Source organism: Monodelphis domestica, chromosome 1, assembly GCF_027887165.1.
Source record: "Monodelphis domestica isolate mMonDom1 chromosome 1, mMonDom1.pri, whole genome shotgun sequence".
NCBI lineage: Eukaryota > Metazoa > Chordata > Mammalia > Didelphimorphia > Didelphidae > Monodelphis > Monodelphis domestica.
The window spans coordinates 613,006,959-613,026,997 of record NC_077227.1 but is presented as its reverse complement, the minus strand read 5'-3'; the positions used below and the strand labels follow the sequence as shown (position 1 = coordinate 613,026,997).

General features: G+C 36.1%; 1 long non-coding RNA gene across 2 annotated transcripts in view; it reads left to right on the top strand.

Annotated features, from left to right (window-relative positions):
* LOC103096189 (uncharacterized) overlaps window positions 1–20,039 on the top strand; it is a 61,011-nt gene that overhangs the window by 23,230 nt on the left and 17,742 nt on the right. For both annotated transcript variants that reach the window (XR_008915602.1, XR_459092.3), the window contains exon 2: window positions 8,848–8,937. This is a non-coding gene — a long non-coding RNA (uncharacterized LOC103096189). The remainder of the gene's footprint in view (window positions 1–8,847; window positions 8,938–20,039) is intronic.

The following is a 20,039-nucleotide window of genomic DNA, read 5'->3' as shown; positions in this document are numbered from 1 at the left end:
TAGACTGGCTAAAGCTTAGAGAGGTTCACCAGCAGGTACTATAGGTCATGAGATGCTGAAATTTAGGTGCAGAATAAATTATGAAGTGGTTTAGAAACTTTATGATTGGTGTTGGTGAAAGAAGAGCCAAAGTTAGAGGAAGCAGAAATTCTGAAAGTTCAAATTTGAAATAACCTTTCTGAATTCAAGGGGAAATGATAAGACTCGGGGTTATCATATTGGCGCAAAAGAACATTTTGGGGGTATTTTGACCTCAGATAGCGTAGGAGAAAGATGTTGGACTTAATTTTAGAATTATAGAATTTTGGAGTTGGAAAGGATTTTAGTGCTAATCTAGTATAAATCTTTCTTTTTATTGAGGAGAAAACAGGTCAAAGGAAGAAAGGTAGTGTGCCCAAGATCAAACAGCTGATAAGGGACAGAATGGAGATTTAAATCCAGGTTTTCTGGCTCATTGCTTTTTTACTTCTTCTTTTTATTTTATAATATTTTATTTGACCATTTCCAAGCATTATTCATTAAAGACAAAGATCATTTTCTTTTCCTCCCCCCGCCCCCCATAGCCGATGCGTGATTCCACTGGGTATCACATGTGTTCTTGATTCAAACCCATTGTCATGTTGTTAGTATTTGCATTAGAGTGTTCATTTAGAGTCTCTCCTTTGTCATGTCCCCTCAACTGCTGTAATCAGGCAGTTATTTTCCTCAGTGTTTCTACTCCCACAGTTTGTCCTCTGCTTATGAATAGTGTTTTTTTCTCCTAGATCACTGCAGATTGTTCAGGGACATTACACCACTACTAATGGAGAAGTCCATTATGTTCGATTATACCACAGTGTATTAGTCTCTGTGTACAATGTTCTCCTGCTTCTGCTCCTCTGACTCTGCATCACTTCCTGGAGGTCGTTCCAGTCTCAATGGAATTCCTCCACTTTATTATTCCTTTTTGCACAATAGTATTCTATCACCAACATATACCACAATTTGTTCAGCCATTCCCCAATTGATGGGCATCCCCTTGTTTTCCAATTTTTGGCCACCACAAAGAGCTCAGCTATGAATATTTTTGTACAAGTCTTTTTCCTTATTATCTCTTTGGGGTACAAACCCAGCAGTGCTATGGCTGGATCAAAGGGTAGATATTCTTTTATCACCCTTTGGGCATAGTTCCAAATTGCCCTCCAGGATGGTTGGATCAGTTCACAACTCCACCAGCAATGAATTAATGTCCCTACTTTGCCACATCCCCTCCAGCATTCATTACTTTCCTTTGCTATCATGTTAGTCAATCTTCTAGGTGTGAGGTGATACCTCAGAGTTGTTTTGATTTGCATCTCTCTGATTATAAGAGATGTAGAGCACTTCTTCATGTGCTTATTAATACTTTTGATTTCTTTATCTGAAAACTGCCTATCCATGTCCTTTGCCCATTTATCAATTGGAGAATGGCTTGATTTTTTGTACAAATGATTTAGCTCTTCATAAATTTGAGTAATTAAACCTTTGTCAGAGGTTTCTATGAATATTTTCCCAGTTTGTTGTTTCCCTTCTGATTTTAGTTACATTGGTTTTGTTTGTACAAAAGCTTTTTAATTTGATGTAGTCGAAATTATTTATTTTACATTTTGTGACTTTTTCTATGTCTTGCTTGGTTTTAAAGTCTTTGCCCTCCCAAAGGTCTGACATGTATACTATTCTGTGTTTACCCAATTTATTTATGGTTTCCTTCTTTATGTTTAAGTCATTCACCCATTTTGAATTTATCTTGGTGTAGGGTGTGAGGTGTTGATCAATTCCTAATCTCTCCCACACTGTCTTCCAATTTTCCCAGCAGTTTTTATCGAATAGTGGATTTTTGTCCCAAAAGCTGGGATCTTTGGGTTTATCGTATACTGTCTTGCTGAGGTCGCTTTCCCCCAGTCTATTCCACTGATCCTCCTTTCTGTCTCTTATCCAGTACCAAATTGTTTTGATGACTGCTGCTTTGTAATGTAGTTTAAGAACTGGGACTGCAAGGCCCCCATCATTTGTGTTTTTTTTCCATTATTTCCCAGGATATCCTTGATCTTTTGTTATTCCAAATGAACTTTGTTATGGTTTTTTCTAAATCAGTAAAGAATTTTTTTGGGAGTTCAATGGGTATGGCACTAAATAGATAAATAAGTTTGGGTAGGATGGTCAGTTTTATTATGTTGGCTCATCCTATCCATGAGCAGTTAATGTTTTTCTAATTGCTCAAGTCTAGTTTTAGTTGTGTGGAGAGTGTTTTGTAGTTGTGTTCATATAGTTCCTGTGTTTGTCTCGGGAGGTAGATTCCTAGGTATTTTATTTTGTCTAAGGTGATATGGGATTTCTCTTTCTAGTTTTTGCTGCTGAGCTGTGTTGGAGATATATAGATATGCTGATGACTTATGTGGGTTTATTTTGTATCCTGCAACTTTGCTAAAGTCGTTGATTATTTCAATTAGCTTTTTGGTTGAATCTCTAGGATTCTTTAAGTAGACCATCATGTCACCTGCAAAGAGTGATAACTTGGTCTCCTCCTTGCCTATTTTGATGCTTTCACTTTCTTTTTCTTCTCTAATTGCTACTGCTAGTGTTTCTAGTATAATGTCAAATAGTAGAGGTGATAATGGACATCCTTGTTTCACTCCAGATCTTATTGAGAATGCATCTAGTTTATCCCATTGCAGATGATATTAGCTGATGGTTTTAGATATATACTGTTTATTATTTTTAGGAATGACCCTTCTATTCCTATGCTTTCTAGTGTTTTTAATAGGAATGGGTGTTGTATTTTATCAAAGGCTTTTTCTGCATCTATTGAGATAATCATGTGGTTCTTGTTGGTTTGCTTGTTGATGTGGTCAATTATGTGGATGGTTTTCCTAATATTGAACCAGCCCTGCATCCCTGGTATAAATCCTACTTGATCATGGTGAATGATCCTTCTGATCACTTGCTGGAGTCTTTTTGCTAGTATCCTATTTAAGATTTTTGCATCTATATTCATTAGGGAGATTGGTCTATAGTTTTCTTTCTCTGTTATTGACCTGCCTGGTTTTGGAATCAGTACCATGTTTGTGTCATAAAAGGAGTTTGGTAGAACTCCCTCTTTGCTTATTATGTCAAATAGTTTGTATAGTATTGGGGTTAATTGTTCTCTGAATGTTTGATAGAATTCACTGGTGAATCCATCAGGCCCTGGGGATTTTTTCTTAGGAAGTTCTTTGATGGCTTGTTGGATTTCATTTTCTGATATGGGATTATTTAAGAATTTTATTTCTTCTTCTGTTAGTCTAGGCAGTTTGTATTTTTGTATATATTCATCTATTTCACCTAAATTGGTGTATTTATTGCCATATAATTGGGAAAAGTAATTTCTAATGATTGCCTTAATTTCCTCTTCATTGGAGGTGATGTTCCCCTTTTCATCTTTGATGCTGTTAATTTGCTTTTCTTCTTTCCTTTTTTTAATTAAATTGACCAGTACTTTGTCTATTTTGTTTGTTTTTTCCAAGTACCAGCTTCTTGTCTTATTTATTAAATCAATAGTTCTATCACTTTCGATTTTATTAATTTCTCCCTTAATTTTTAGGATTTCTAGTTTGGTTTTCTGCTGGGGTTTTTTAATTTGATTGCTTTTGCGTTTTTTTATTTGCATTTCCAATTGATTGATCTCTGCTCTCCCTTGTTTGTTAATATAAGCATTCAGGGATATGAATTTACCTCTGATTACCGCTTTGGCTGCATCTCAAAAGGTTTGAAAGGATGTCTCACCATTGTCATTTTCCTGGGTGAAATTATTAATTGTTTCTATGATTTCTTCTCTAACTAAACGATTTTGGAGTATCATATTGTTTAATTTCCAATTAGTTTTTGATTTAGTTTTCCATGTACCATTACTGATCATTATTGTTATTGCCTTGTGATCTCAAAAGGCTGCATTTATTTTTTCTGCTTTTTTGTATTTGTGTGCCATGTTTCTGTGACCTAATGTATGGTCAATCTTTGTGAATGTGCCATGTGTTGCTGAGAAGAAGGTGTATTCCTTTTTATCCCTATTTATTTTTCTCCATATGTCTATTAATTCTAATTTTTCTAAGAATTCATTCACTTCTTTTACCTCTTTCTTATTTATTTTTTGATTTGATTTATCTAAATTTGATAATGGTTGGTTTAAGTCTCCCACTAATATGGTTTTACTGTCTATTTCTTCCTTCTATTCTCCTAGTTTCTCCATTAGGAATTTGGGTGCTATATTATTTGGTGCATACATGTTAATTAGTGATATTTCCTCATTATCTAAAGTCCCTTTTAACAAAATATAATTACCTTCCCTATCCCTTTTGATCAGGTCTATTTTTGCTTTGGCTTTATCAGATATCATGATTACCACTCCTGCCTTCTTTCTTTCAGCTGAGGCCCAGAAGGTCTTACTCCATCCTTTAATTCTGACCTTGTAGGTGTTTACCCACCTCATGTGTGTTTCTTGAAGACAACATATGATAGGGTTTTGGATTCTAATCCATTCTTCTATTCGTCTACTTTTTATGGGTGAGTTCATCCCATTCACGTTCAAAGTTATGACTGTCATTTGTGGACTCCCTGGCATTTTGATATTCTTCCCTAATTCTAACCTTTCTTCTTCAGCTCTACCTTTTAGGCCAGTGATTTGCTTTAAATCAGTCCCCCTTCTCCCCTCCTTTGATATGTTTCCCTTTCTAGTCCCTCACTTTTTGTTCCCTCCCCCTCTCCCCTCTTCTTCCCTCCCTTTTTTGTGTTTCCTCCCCCCTACCCCTTGGTTTTCCCTTCTCCCTTCCCTTTTTGGGTAAGATAGAATTCAAGATCCCAGTGGATCTGGATGTTCTTCCCTCTCAAAGTTGATTTCCCTGAGAGTAAGGTTTAAGTAAAAACTCTCTTCCTCTCCTTCTTATAGGAGTTTTCTTCCCCTCCCCTTCCCGTGTGAATCTTTGTGTGAGAAAGATTATTCTATTTGTTCTTTCTTTTCCCCCTATTTACACATTACATTTTCCCCACATGTTAGTATACATAGATTGATATAAATGTAGTCCTTATAGAAGAGAGTTTGAGTAAAAGAAAAAGATAACATTTTTTTCCTTTTCCCTTTCCTTCATATTTACCTTTTCAGGTATTCCATGCTCTTTGTTTTTCAATATTGAACTTTCCACAGAGCTCTGGTCTTTTCTTTGCAAAAACTTGGAAATCTTCTATTTTGTTGAATGCCCATACTTTCCCTTGGAAGTATATAGTCAGTTTTGCTGGATAGCTGATTCGTGGTTGAAGACCCAGCTCTCTTGCCTTTCTGAAAATCATGTTGCATGCCTTACGATCATTCAGAGTGAAACTTGCAAGGTCTTGTGTGACCCTGATTGGTATTCCTTTATATCTAAATTGTCTTTTTCTGGCTTCTTGTAGGATTTTTTCTTTTTGTTTGAAAGCTTTGGAATTTGGCAATTACATTCCTGGGAGTTGTCTTTTGGGGATTTAGTGTAGAGGGTGTTCTGTGAGTTCTGTCAGTGGCTGTATTGCCCCCTTGTTCTAGAATCTCTGGGCTATTTTCTTTGATTATATCTTGTATTACGATGTCGAGTTTGCTGTTTATTTCTGGCTTTTCTGGAAGTCCAATTATTCTTAAATTATCTCTTCTTCCTCTATTTTCCATGTCTGTCACCTTGTCAGTGAGATATTTTATGTTCTCTTCTAATTTCTTGGTCTTTTGGCTTTTCTTTATTAATTCTTGCTCGTTGTCTTCGAGTTGCCTGATTCTGACTTTTAAAGCCTGGTTTTCCTTTTCACTTTGGTCAAACTGGTTTTGTAGATGCGTGAATTTCTTTTGCATTATTTCCTACTTTTCCTCCCAGAAGGCTTCCATCTTTTTTATCATTTCAGATTCAAATTCTTCATGGGTTTGTGGAGAGTTTCCATTTCCTTTGGAAGGTTTCAGAGCATTTGCTTGTGTTTCCTCATCTATCTCCTCTGTATTTTGTATTTTTGCTCCATAAAATGTGTCCAAAGTCACCCCCTTCTTCTTGTTTTTCTTGAAATTTTGGGGCTTTTGTGCTTCTGTGGAGTTTGCCATCTTTATCTGAGTGGAGAGGACTAGCTTTTCTTATCTCTGTCTGGTGTTCAGAGGTTTTAGCCCTAGGCAGATTGTCCGTTCTATGAAGTTGTTGTTCTGTCTTCCCGGGGAAGCCAGGAATTGCTGGTGTTTCTGTGTTACTGCCCTCTTCAGTTCCCTCCCGATGCTTCTCCATTGCCTTACTTCCACACTCTAAGCCTGGCTTGGCCCTTTCCACGGGGTGTTTCTTTCTGTGCCTTAGCTGGCCAGGAGAGCCAGCACTCTGAGAGGGGAGGGGCCATGGCTTCCCAGAGCTCTGAGGGCTGGTGATAGGATTAACCTCAGACTGAGTATGCCCTGAAGCAGGGACCTTCGGTGAGACTCAGATGGAAGGAACTGGTCAGGGGGCTATAGGCTCCTCCTGTCTCTCTCTGTTTCCCTGCTGTCTGGGTGCCCCCTCGACTGGGTCCAGTTGTTTTCAGGAAGTGGCCTTCAGGATAGCCAGCCATGAGGCTTTGAGGTTCCCTCTGCTGCCTCAGACTCAGCGCTCTGGGTTGGGGGGATGGGTCCTGGGGCCTTCCTTCTGCCTACCCCTTAGGTCCAAGTAATCTCGGGTTCTGGCTTTTGGGGGGGACCATACCTTTTGATCCAGGTCCAGGTCCAGGAGGAGGATTCCAGGGGTCTATGCTGTTGTTTGTTTTGAATTTTAGTGCCTTAGGAGCATATAGTTTGAGTTCGGTAGGGAAGGGTTTCTGGAGATCTGAACTTTAGCTTTCTCTAAGCTGCCATCTTGACTGGAAGTCTCTGCTTTTTTATTTCTATGTGAAATTCACTAAGCATGGGACTTTTGCCTAGTTTGTGGTACATGCCTGTAATTTCTGAGACTGGGTGAGGCTAAACCTGGTTGATTTCTTGAGCTGGAGAATTCAGACCTGCAGTAGAATTATCTATAAGGTCTGATACAAATATAACGAGTCTCTGGGAGTGGAGGGTCACCATACTGCTTGAACAGGAGAGAATCAGCTCTGATAGAAGAAAAAAGAGCAGGTTAAAGCTTTGGCATTTATCAGTATTGAGATTGGACAAGTGAATGACCATTGTATATTCAGCCTGGATAAAATAGGGAGATCTAGAGTCAAAACAAACAAATAGCCAAAATAGCAGCAGCCACAAAACAATAGCAGCAGCAGCAGTGAAAGAATGGAGCTTTCCATAATCTACTTGAAGAAATGAATTCTGATAGTGTTCAAATAGCTCATTGGGAGTCTTCTAATGGACCTCCTTCTAGTCTATGTCTCAGCTCCATATACGGGTGCTATTTTCCTACCATCTCCACTATATTCTGGTCTTTACTATTTATTTCTTGACATCTTTGTTTTTTCACCTTCAATCCTTTATCTACCACCTATACTTTTCTCTGCTCTTTGCATCTTCTATTGTTGGCATTTCATTCTTGACCCCAGTCCATCATGCTTCTTTGTTATGTAGCAATTAAATTTTGATTTTGACTCAGTATGAGAGTTACAAAAGTGGTTGCCATTTATAAAATATTAGCCCTTAAGTCAAAATGACTGTCAGCAGCTTTTATTTACAACAAGGTAGAGATAGTGAAAGTGGGAAATATAGAGAGGAGACAAAGCCTGGTCTAGCCTACAAGCCCTTAAGTGTTGCTCCAGTGAGGTCTGGCTCAGCTCCCTGCTAAGGCTTCCCCAAGTCCCAATCTCCACATGGATTTCTGGGTAGACCTCAGACTGAAGTCTCTGTGGTGTCTTCAGCCAGATTTCCACCAACACAAAATGGCTCCAAGGAAAAGTGTGTCTCTTTAGCTCTACTCACCAACACAAAATCCAAGGGAAGAGTCTCTCCAAGGAATCAGTCTCTCCAAAACCAAGAAAGCCAAGAGACCTCTTTCAGCCCAGCTCACAGACACAAAGTGAATGAATCAGTCTTTTGGCTTGGCCTTTTATCCTCCTTTTTCCTTTTCTTTTCCTGTCTCTCCTCCTCTTCAAAGGATTTAATTATAATTTCCCAATTTGCCAAGCACTGCCCAAGTATTTGTGGCCTTTGGGGGTGTGAACTAGTAAATGACTTGTGAGCTCTCTTACCTAATGATTAGCTAGCTACTATGTAGGGTACATTGATTTCTTGATTTGATTAACTAAAAATAGACAAAGGGAGAGTTAATTCTATCTTCACAGTACATAGGCTCATGTGAAATGATATGATAAAGGAATATTTGAATAAAGAATCATATCTCAATTTTATATAGCCTCAAGGAATATTCTTGTTTGATACTTTCTGATGCCCCCTTATTAAATATCTATTAAATAAAGCATCTATTGTTGCCCTCAAGAAATCTCTGGTTTAATTTGGGCAGTCATGACTGATACACACATACTGTTGATATGGACATAAACAAAAGTTCTGAGATCAAGGTTAACTTTTTTATAGCACTTGGAATTAGTTTGGTCAGGTTTTTGCAGAAAACTCATGAAAATAAGTAGGTACGTATCAGAGTTGATACCCTCACAATAAAATTCTTCAATTTAAGTATGATGGTGTAACATGTCCTAGAGTTTTCTGTGTTAAGACAAATTAATTTGCTGAGGCTAAAAGACATCCTTAGTTGTAAAATGAGGATAATAATACATTTGTTGTTATTATTTTTCAAGGAAGACATCAAAATGAATGATAACTTGCATGTGAATTGAATTTTAGTGAGGCAGAATTATGCAAAATCATCTGCTTCACTCTCTCTTCCATAGTCATTGAAGTTCACTGGCAAGACAGAATTAAGGACAAGTGGTGATGGACTGGATGACCTCGGCATCTTCAATGTCTTACCAAGCTCTAAGGTACCCACATCACAGATTTAAAGCTACTCTCAACCTAGTTTAGCCAGTCTGCTGAGATGGTTTTACTGGTCTGTGGCTGGTAAGAGTTTGTTAACAAGCAAACATTAAGGGTAGATGAGCAATCCTAAAAAGAACTTGGCATTCTCACTCATGAGAGATGCTAGTCCTCCATTAACATCTCATATACCCCAATACACTATCTACCTGGTGAAGAAAGAATTTGAGCATTTAAGAAGTGCTGTAGAAAATGGGAATTAAATGTAGCAAGCAGAAGTGTAGCAAGACAATGAAACAAAGAATTTATCATTTTTTCCCTTTCATGCCCTTTTTCCTCCACCTTAATACCTTTCTTCCTTTTTGAAGTAGGAACAGGACTAAGTGACCTCTAAAATCCTTTGAAATCTGTCTGATATTCTATGGTTCTTCAACTGCTTGTTGACCTCATAGTCTTTCCTTTCCTCTCTCCCTCCAAAAAAGACAGCTGCTTTTTTAAGAAGTATCTACTATCAATCATTTGTAATAATAGCTAACAGTTCTATGGGTCCCTAAAGTTTGGAAAATTACATATATACATGCATACATGTATCTCATTCATATTCAGCTATGGTAGGGAACCACTGAAGTTTATTGAGTAGGGGGTGTGGCATGGACAGACTTACACTTTAGGAAAGTCACTTTGGTGGCTGAATAAAGGATGGATTGGAGAGGAGAGGCAGTTGATCAGGATATCCAATAGCAGTTTATTACAATAATTTAGGCATGAAGTGATAAAGACCTTCATTAGAGTGATTCCAGTGTCGGAAGTAAAAAGGAATATTCAAAGAGATTGGCAAAGGTGAGATTGACAAACTTTGGCAACAGACTGTATAGAGGGTGGATGAAAGATAGTGAGGAGTTGCGGATGACTCCTAGGATGTGAGCCTGAGAACCTGGGAGGATGATGTTGTCCTGTACAGTAATAGGGAAGATAGGAGGGAAAGGAGAATTTAGGGGGAAAGATAATAAGTTATATTTTGGACATGTTTAATTTAAGATTTCTATTGGACATACACTTCAAGATAGATGAAAGGCATTTGAAGATATGAGATCGGAAGTCAATAAAGAGTTTGAGGCAGCATAGGAAGATTTGAGAATCATTCACATAGAGGTTGTAATTAAATCTGTGGGTATTTAATTAATCCATGAAAAACAAGTTTTCCTGAAATCAAGCCCAGAATGCCATATACCAGCTTATTTATACTTCATCATGAAATCGACTTGGAGTATTCCCTGTCCTAGTCTTTGTTCATTGTGGTACGCTGATGAAAACATAGATAGTGAGGGAAGAAAGGAAGGTTTCTTTGAAATCATATCATACTATTAGATGCTACATTCTCCTGAACATAAGGCAAAACTTGGTTACCATCAGCCCAACTGCAAGGCAAACTGGGAATATGAGGTCAAGAGAGAGGGAATAAGATAGTCATTCAATTCTTCTCCATGTAATTTATAAGTAACTGTGCTTGTATCAATCTATGAAGATCTAGTTTGTTATTCTCTCAATGATACATTTAGTCCTAATGACCTGGCAAGGGGCTTCTGAGTGATGATGATTCTAAATTGAGCCTGCAAGGCTGGGGGTAAAAATCAGTATATTGATCGAATGCATTTATCTCATTCACAAGCTTAGCCATATCTATCAACTCTGATGAAGCAGTTCCTAGATCCATTTACTGGTGACTACACACATAATCTGTGCTTCATTCAGAAGGTTGAAAATAATTCTGCATTATGTTTTATAGAAATCAGATCAGCTTTGCCTTTTTTTATTCTTCAAAGGAAACATTTTCTTTCCCAGCAGATCAAAAGGCAGAAAAACAAGTATTTTCTAAAGAGTTCTCATATCCATCTCAGGAAAGTGCCTTGGGACCTAGCCCAATTCTGGCAACTAGCATTTATTTATATGATATTCTACATATATTATCTCATCTAAACCTTAAAACTACTTTGTGATTTTAGCACCACAGTTGTTATCATTCCCATTTTACAGATGAGGTAACTAAGACTGAGAAAGGTTCAATGGTTAAACCTGTGGCTATCCAGCTAGTAAGTGTCAGAAACTAAGTTTGAACTTAGGGTATTCCTGACTTCAGGTCCAAAAATTCATCCACAAAGACAAGTCTCCTAGTATAGAACAGAATTTTGGATAAATTAGATTCAACCTGGCTCCCTTTCTAGGAATGTAACTTCTGAGTACCAGCTCCGCAACGAAGCCTTTCCTAATTCTAGTCCTCACTAAAAACTGTCTAACACTTAAGCACTTATAAATCTATTGTTGCTGAGTCATTTCAGATGTGCCCAACTCTTCATGACCTCATTTGGGGTTTTATTGTCAGAGATAATTGAGTGATTTGTTATTTCCTCCTCCAGTCCATTTTACAGATGAGAAACAGAGGTGAACAGGATTAAGTGGCGTATCCAGAGTCACACAATGTCCAAAATCATATTTGAACTCATGAAGATAAGTCTTCCTGATTAAATCCTAGTGCTTTTTGATCCAGTACTACCTAGCTGACTCTTAAAAGTTGATACCCTCCCTTATTTGGGAAAAAAAGTGTTGAATTTTGAGTCAGAGAACTTAGATTCAAATCCTAGCTCTGCCATTTGCTAGCTTTGTGGCTTTATATCTTCTCTCTATGATTAAGGACCATACTGCTTAATTTTGTAAAATACTACTTATTTCATGCATGTCAGTCTTACCCTCCCAAGTAGATTGCAGACTCCCTTGAAGGAGTTATACTTCTCTGTCATCCATAGTACTTAGCACAGGGATGAACATACTTACTAGGAATAATTTAGTACTTACTAATTAATAACATGACCTATGTAGCAGAGGGTCCTTTTTATAAGATAATTTCATGAAAGAGATGCTCTTAAATCATAATCCACCCCCCACCCCACCACCAGAAAGCAATCTTGGGCTTCTAGCTCAGCCTTTGTAAGTTTTTTGCTCCTCAGAATGAAATTATTTCCTTATAAATCAGAGGTGGTCCACATGGACTTATTGGGATGTCTAGAGTTGCCCTCTTTTGGCTCTGCCCATTTATATCCTATCCAACTGGACTGATTCAGACATGGAGATTTCTGGAATGGGAAAAGGGTCTAATGTAGGAGAGATGAGACAATTAGGAGATGACCTTATCCTATTCAAAGACAGTAAGCAACTGCTATAAGGATGAATTAGTTAAGCCACAAGATTCACCCTCCAAGGCACACATATAAAATACTCAATTCAATTAGTTATAGAATGTTAGAATGAGAAGAGATTTTGTAGATCATATAGTCTTTTTTCTTAATTAAAAAATGTAACCAACAGAGATGAAGTGACTTGCTTAAGGTCACCCAGCAAGCTAGTAATTTCATGGAAATAGAAGTGAGACTACTAAACCGATCTTTTTGATTCCTAGAACAGTGAGTCATGCTGCCTCCTGTCCATTTATGAATCATTCATATGGAATGAATGAGCATATAAGCATATGATCTATAAAATGGAAATAGATTGTAAAAAAGAATGTAGTTTACATTGAAATAGATTTGTGTCTGATAAGATCAAACTTGGCATTACCAATTATATATATTTATAGTAAAAACAACTATAAATCTCCCACAAAATTTTATCAACTCCCCATTGTCTAATTTCTAAAGCATGAACTCCTAGTCTTGGCATCCAATGCCTACTACAAACTGGTTTCAACCTACCTTTCCAGTCATATATTACTCTTGACGTATCCTATATTCTAATCAACTTAGGACATGTTCTTTCTCATTCTTATTCTCCCTTGTTCTATCTCTATATCTTTGCTCATTTAATTCTAAGAACAGAATCCCTACATTCTGTCCTGTCTCTGGCTATTGAAGCCTCTTTCTCCAAAGCCAAATTCAAGAGTCTCTGAATTTCACATGAAACCTTCCCTAACCCTTCCAGGTAGAAAACATCTTTCCATCTTTAAAGATCTCATCTTCATATTTTGCACTGATTCTTTTATGGTTATTAATGTCTACATATATTTTCTCTTGATCTTTAATATATTTTCTCTTGATCTCAGAGGGAGATATCATTATTCCAAACTCTTAAGACTTGCTACCATTATCTTTCATTAGATACTTAATCCCAAACTTCCCAGTATTATTTCTTTCATGATAGCATAATATTTAAATTTAATTTTTAAAATTAAAAATTTAAATTTAAGAATTTTATTTTTAAATGCATTTTTATGTCATATATTCCCAAGTAGATTGTAAGTTCTATGAGGGTGGCACTATTTATAATTCTTTTCTTGCCTCATAGTACCTAAGAAAGAGTTATATAATGAATGCTTAGAAAATATTTTTTTGTTGAATGAATGAAGGAACAAATGAAGGAGAGGCAGAATATTCCACTGGAAAGGTCAGTGAGCAGTGGAGTATAACTATAGATACATGAAATCTGCATCAGGATATGCCACTGGTCTTGGGTATAGTAATTCCCTTTCCTGGGGAATTCCAAGTTTCCTTGTATGCAATATGAAGGAACTAGTGCAAATATTCCCTATGGTTCCATCCACCACTGAAATTGTATGTATGGTTTTGTATGAGGAAACTTACAAAGTTTGACTCAATTCCGTAGTACCTGCACTTCTCTGTAGTTCTATCTCTACCTCTAGGGGGCAAACAGCAGGTAGATTGCCTTAGTCTTAAGAAAAGTCTGCTAGAGAGAATGAGAGATATTCTATGGAGTACTTCCTTTTTAAGAGGAAACAGAAAGACCAGAGATGAGTGTACTATTTCTTAGTCTAGCACTGTCCGTTTCCATGAAGTATGTTCCTCACCCCCCCCCACCCCCCGGAGGTCATCTACAAATAGGAAAATCATTCAGTCATGTTAATTGTGACAGTGTGAGACCTCCGTTGAACTGCTGTGATGCCTCAACTCCAGGGTATCAAGATTTTAAAGGTAGAAAATGCTTTTTTTGATCATAATAAAGGATGCTAACTAAAATAAGGAAAGCATGGAAGTTTTTCCAAGAAAATATGATAGGAGGTTTCATGTGGACATTTTTACCCCCTGCTTCCCAGTCAATAACATAGTCACCTTAGAAATCTGTGTTGGAATCTACTTAACATTTAAAAATGAACCAGCATCTGGGGCTCTATCAATATCTCAATCTAAAAGCAGTTACACTTGAAAAGCGTTTCTAGTTTAGAGACCTCAATTTAAATAGCACTGGAGAGACAAATATTCAGTTTCTTCATTTTTAAATTGTTTTTTCAATCTTTGAAAGTGTAACAAAGACCAATCTTGTTTTCTTTCAAGCTGATAGGAAAATTTCAAGTTCTTTATCCCCTTCTATATTATTTAAAAATCCTACTACCTTTAAGTGAAAACTTTTGGACTATCCTTAGAGGCAGTTCAGTGACACAGTGGATAAAGTATTAGTTCTGGAATCATAAAGACTTGAGTTATATAATTCAGTCTCAAACAATTGCTAGCTGTGTGACCCTGGACAAGTAAATCCATCAATCATTAAATATTGATTTAGATCCCACTATGTAACCAGGCACTGTACTAAGTACTAGGGATAGAAAAAGAGGCAAAAATTCCCTGCCCTCAAGGAGCTCACAGTCTAATGGGAGAGACAACAAGTAGACAAATGTACAAACAAACCACATACAGGATAAATGGGAAATAATAACAAGGGGAAGGCACTAGTATTGAGGAATTAAGAAAGACTTCTTTTAAAAGATAGGATTTTAACTGGAGTTTAAAGGAAGCCAGGGAAGCTAGGAGGTAGAGATGAGGTGGGAGAGCATCCTAGGCATGGGGGACAGCTGAAGAAAATGTCCAGAACCAAGAGTTTGAGTGGTGTGTTCAAGGAAAAGCTAAGAACCCAATGCCATTTAATTAAAGAGGATGCATGGAGAAGACGGGAAAGGTAGTAGCGGTAGATGTCGATTATGAAGGACTCTGAATACCAAACAGAGTATATTGTATTTAGTCCTAGAGGCAATAGGGAACCACAGGAGTTTTTTGAGTAGGAGGATGACATAATCACACCTATGCTTTAGGAAAATCACTTTGATGGCTGACTGGAGGACATATAGGATTGGGAAGAGACAAGGCAGTCAGACCACCATTAAGCTAGTATAATAATCTAGGCATGAAGTGATTAGAGTCTTCACCAGGACCAGCAGTATCAGAAGAGACAAGGAAACATATTCAAGAAATGTTGCAAAAGTGAACATATTGATAACAGATTCAGTATGGGGAAGAGGATAAGTCATTTTCTTCAACTGTAAAATAGGACCATAATAGCACCTACCTCCTGTGAGGACTTAAATTTTGGGGGGCAGGAGTTTGATCAAAAGCCAGAGTGTAGTTAATTAAGCACAAAATACTTAGTTTATTATTAGGAAATATGGATAGGAAATAAAAAGGAGGAAAGTGAAAATAATTTTATCATAGATTATAACTATACCCCAGATCCCAATCTTTACTAAATTTTTCTAAAAAAATCTTACATCTATCTGCCTCAGAGGGCAGTATCTATTGCTAGGCCAAAGCCTACTCTCCTACTTGTTCTATCTAATAATATAACCTACTATCTATTTACCTATCTACCCAAATCATTAATAAGTAATTAGGCTACATATATAAATATATATAAATAATTAATAAGATTATTAAGGCCTTAAATCCATTTCTCAGTCTTCTCACAGTCCCAGAGAGAGCAAATCACACACTCTCCCCCCAGCCCACCCCCAGGGACCCAGAGACAAAAAGCCCTTTCCAACTGTTTGCAATTTACAAACCCCACTCAGCCACACCTTTCTGTCACCAACTGTCAAGAAGCACAGCAGGGGGTCACCAACTGACAACCTGCACAGCAAGGGGTCTCTTACTTCACAATCTTATTTGTCCTTTTCCTCTTATATAGAAAAAAGGAGAAATTAATAAAAAAATTCACTTAATATATCCCCACTGAGATCCATTGGGAAAATAGTCTCTCCAATGGATCTTTCAAATAAAACTATACTCTATATTATAAATAGGGAGAAATAAAGAGAGAAAGGAAAAAACAAAATAATTCTTGCAATATACAAGTCTCAAATAATATACAATTCCAAATATTTACAGTTACAGAAACTACAGTCACAAAATTTATGCTATACAGAAATAAAACCTATTCTTATTATACTCTACAGAAATAATAACCTAAAGATATTAATTCAAATACACCTTATGGTTACTATGCACAAAAAAATAAACAAGAAAAATAAATAAGAACCTTATATACACATTATATATCTCTAAAAATAAACAAGAACCTTATATACACATTAATATACATCTAATATCCACCTTATAAACACATTTTATACATCTAATATCCCCCCTGAGGTGGATCTAATCTCAATATGTACATTTAAACATCTAATATATATTCTAATATATTATACATCTAATATTTCCCCCCTGAGGAGGGCCTTGATGAACAGTTATAACACTTTACCATTTATTTATCCTTTAGTTACTTTTAACTTTTTCTTATCAAGTATATTATTTCTATAACTTTGTAATAATCTTATAAAAGTATTATTATTATAATTATTTCTAATTAGAACTAATAAATCATATAACATAATACATAACAAATAACATAACAAAATAATGTAACAAATTATACACTTACCCATTACATTCAATTTCAAACCTTTATGTATGAGAAACTTTTATATAAATACAAAGTTCAGTATCCTTAAAATAATGTCCATTTGTAGTAGTCCTTGTAGTAATCCAGTGTTCTTGTAAGTATTGTCCAATTGTGTAATTGTTCATTTGTAGTATTCTTGAATTTCAATGTCCTTAAAAAACAGCATCCATTTGTATCTGTAGTCTTGTCTATTTATGCAGCTAATCATTTTGAATGGCATTTTATCTGCAATGGAATTGCTTCTGTTCACTGAAAGTTCTTTATATAAACTGTATCACCTGTAAGAATCTTTATATTTCATCTATAATTCCTAGACCATAAAATAAAACTCTGGAAATTAGTGTTAAATACAAACATTAATAACATTTACATTTTTACATCATTTGATGTGGTTCATAGCTATCTAGGGAAGAATAGATTGGAATAACTGATTAAATTATATTTGGGTCTGAAAAATCAAATGTTTCACTATTTAATTTCAGAATTCTTTCTTCCTGGAAAACCATTATAAAGGACCACGTGTAGCCCTCTGAGATTCCTCACATTGAGAAGTTACAATTTGGCTGTTACATGGCTATGCCCCATTGCAGTTATATTATAATAAGCCATTTGCCTCAGTTTGGTTACTGTTTCTATCATTCCCATAATTTCCAAAATTACTAATTCAGAAATTGTTCCTGTTATTATTGTTATTTCTAGAATATTTATTCTTAAAGTTTCCACCATTATTTCTAAAATTGTGGAATATTTGATTATAGCATCTGCAATTTATCGTCACTTTTTCTACACAAGTAGCACATTGACCTCTGGTTTGTATATTCTCTGTGGGTTGTATATTCTTGCATAGGAGCCATAGCTAACCCAAAACTTTATCACCTTTTTCAAGTTTATCCATTTTTCACTTTAGTGCTTTTATCTCCTTTTTTTTTAAAATGCATCCACTAAATCACTATCATCAGCATCTTTCATTTCAAGCCCTTTATAAGCATAAACTATCACTCTCTTTAATTCATCAAGGTCTATATTCTTCCAGTTAGTGCAACTGGTTTTAAAATAGTCCTTGACTACTTTACAACAGTCTGTTACAAATGACCTTCTCAATTGTCTAATGTCTCTTTCTCTTATTAAGTCAATGTACTCTCCTCATTGATAATTATGATTGATTGTATTATTGATAATAAAGCTTGATAATTTTATATTTATATATTTTATATTTTAGTTAGTAACTCATCAAGAAGATATTAGAAATCAATCCAAGTTGGATCAAATTGCCTGCATATTGTTTCAAGCTTTTTAAATAACCAATGTGGGATCCTCCTCAAAAGAAGGGATGTTGCACTTAAATCCATCCATATACTGGGGGATAAATGGTTTGTGGTGCCTAATGGTTACTAACTTGTTCTTCTTAGTGTTAAGAGTTGGTACTTATCTTAAAAGGAATAGGCCAGGATTTGTATTTTTTTCTTTTGGCTTTTAATTTTAAGTACTTTGATAGGAGAATTGGGAACAGTAGGAGAAGAAGATTTAGTAGACTGAGCAATAATTTCTTTTTGTTCAGAGATAGTTTCATTTTGTTGTGTAATAGTTTTATACATTAGGGAGATACTATCTTCAAGTTGAGCAACTTTAGAGATAGTTTATTTTGTTACTTTAGAGGTTTAGTCATTTGAGAGATACTATCTTCCACTTTTGAGATAGTTTCAGTTTGGTGGTCAATAGTGTTAATTGAAAGATGCAATCCTCAAGATATGTAACTTTAGTCTCCATTAATTTCTCTTTCAGTTGCTTCTTTTTCTTAGTAAGGATTAAACTAAATACTTGATACAGTTGGTATCTTAGAAACAATCCTGACAGAACAAATACTCCCATAAGTGGTATTAACTGGAAACCATCTAAAACTATGAGTTGTAAAATCTTAGTGAAAGTCCCAGGTATTGGGAGTTCTTTGAAGTAATGAGGCACTATCTCCTTGCAATGCAGGACATGATATTGAACAGCATGGTTATACTCCTATCCTTTTCCTAATATTGGAAAGAACAAGAGATCAATTGGTTAATCAAACTCCTAGTTGGCTCACCAGTCTATGAAGGGTTAAATTTTGGGGGGCAGGAGTTTGATCAAAAATCAGTGTGAAATTTGTTAAATGCAAAACACTTAGTTTATTATTAGGAAATATGGATAGGAAATAGGAAGGAAGAAAGTGAAAGAAATCTTATCATAGATTATAACTATACCCCTGATCTGAATCCTAACTAAATTTTTCTAAAAAAAACCTTACATCTGTTTGCCTCAGAGAACAGTATCTTCTGCTAGACCTAAGCCTTCATCTACTCTCCTACTTGTTCTATCTAATAATGTAACAATTATCTATCTACCTATCTACCCAGATCATTAATAATTAATAAGGCTATTAAGGCCTTAAATTCATTTCTCAATTTCCTCACAGTCCCAGAGAGAGCAAGTCACACACTCCTCTCCCCAGAGCATCCAGAGACAAAAAGCCCTTTCCAATGGTCTACAACTTACAAGCCCCACTCAGCCACACCCTTCTAACTGTCACCAACTGCCAAGCAGCACAACAGGGGGTCTTTTAATCCAAAATCTTATTCCTCCTTTCCCTCTTATATAGAAAAAGGAGAAATTAATAATAAAAAACTCTCTTAACACTCCTATGATTATTATAAAGATCAAATGAGTTAAAATCTGTAGTGTTTTTGCAACCTAAGTGTTCTACTACTACTACTACTACTACTACTACTACTACTACTACTACTACTACTACTACTATTGGAAAAATAAGATATGGTAGAAATGTGAATTGAGAAAGTAGAAGGATATTATCAATAAAATTCTAGGCTTGGGATAGGGAAGACCTGGGTTCAAATTCCTTTTATGTATGGCATTTACTAGTGAATAAGTTTACTAGATAGTAGTGCCTGCCTCATAGGATTGTTATATGCCTCCGAGGAAAGCAAAAAAGAAAACTCTTCTCTCACTCTGATCTTTCTAAAGCTTTATTGAAAGCAAAAACAACCAGTTTTCCTGGCTGAAATTAACTAACACTTTCCCTTCTACTAACCCTATTCACCACCCTCATTCATGAGAATGATCCCCCCTTCCTAGGCCTGGATTGATTCTTATATAGACCAATCTTCCACCAGGAAGTAGGGTGCATGGCCCCTCCCTACCATGGGATTGGTCCATTCAAGAACAATACCATGGCCAGGAAGTAGGAGAGACCCCTGAGGCACACTGGGGGATGCAGTTTCCCATCACAACATTTTGAAACTCATACCTCAAATAAGAAAATACCTATATAAAGCACTTGGAAATTTTTAAGACACTGTTTAAGTACTCATTTTTAGGTTTCTAG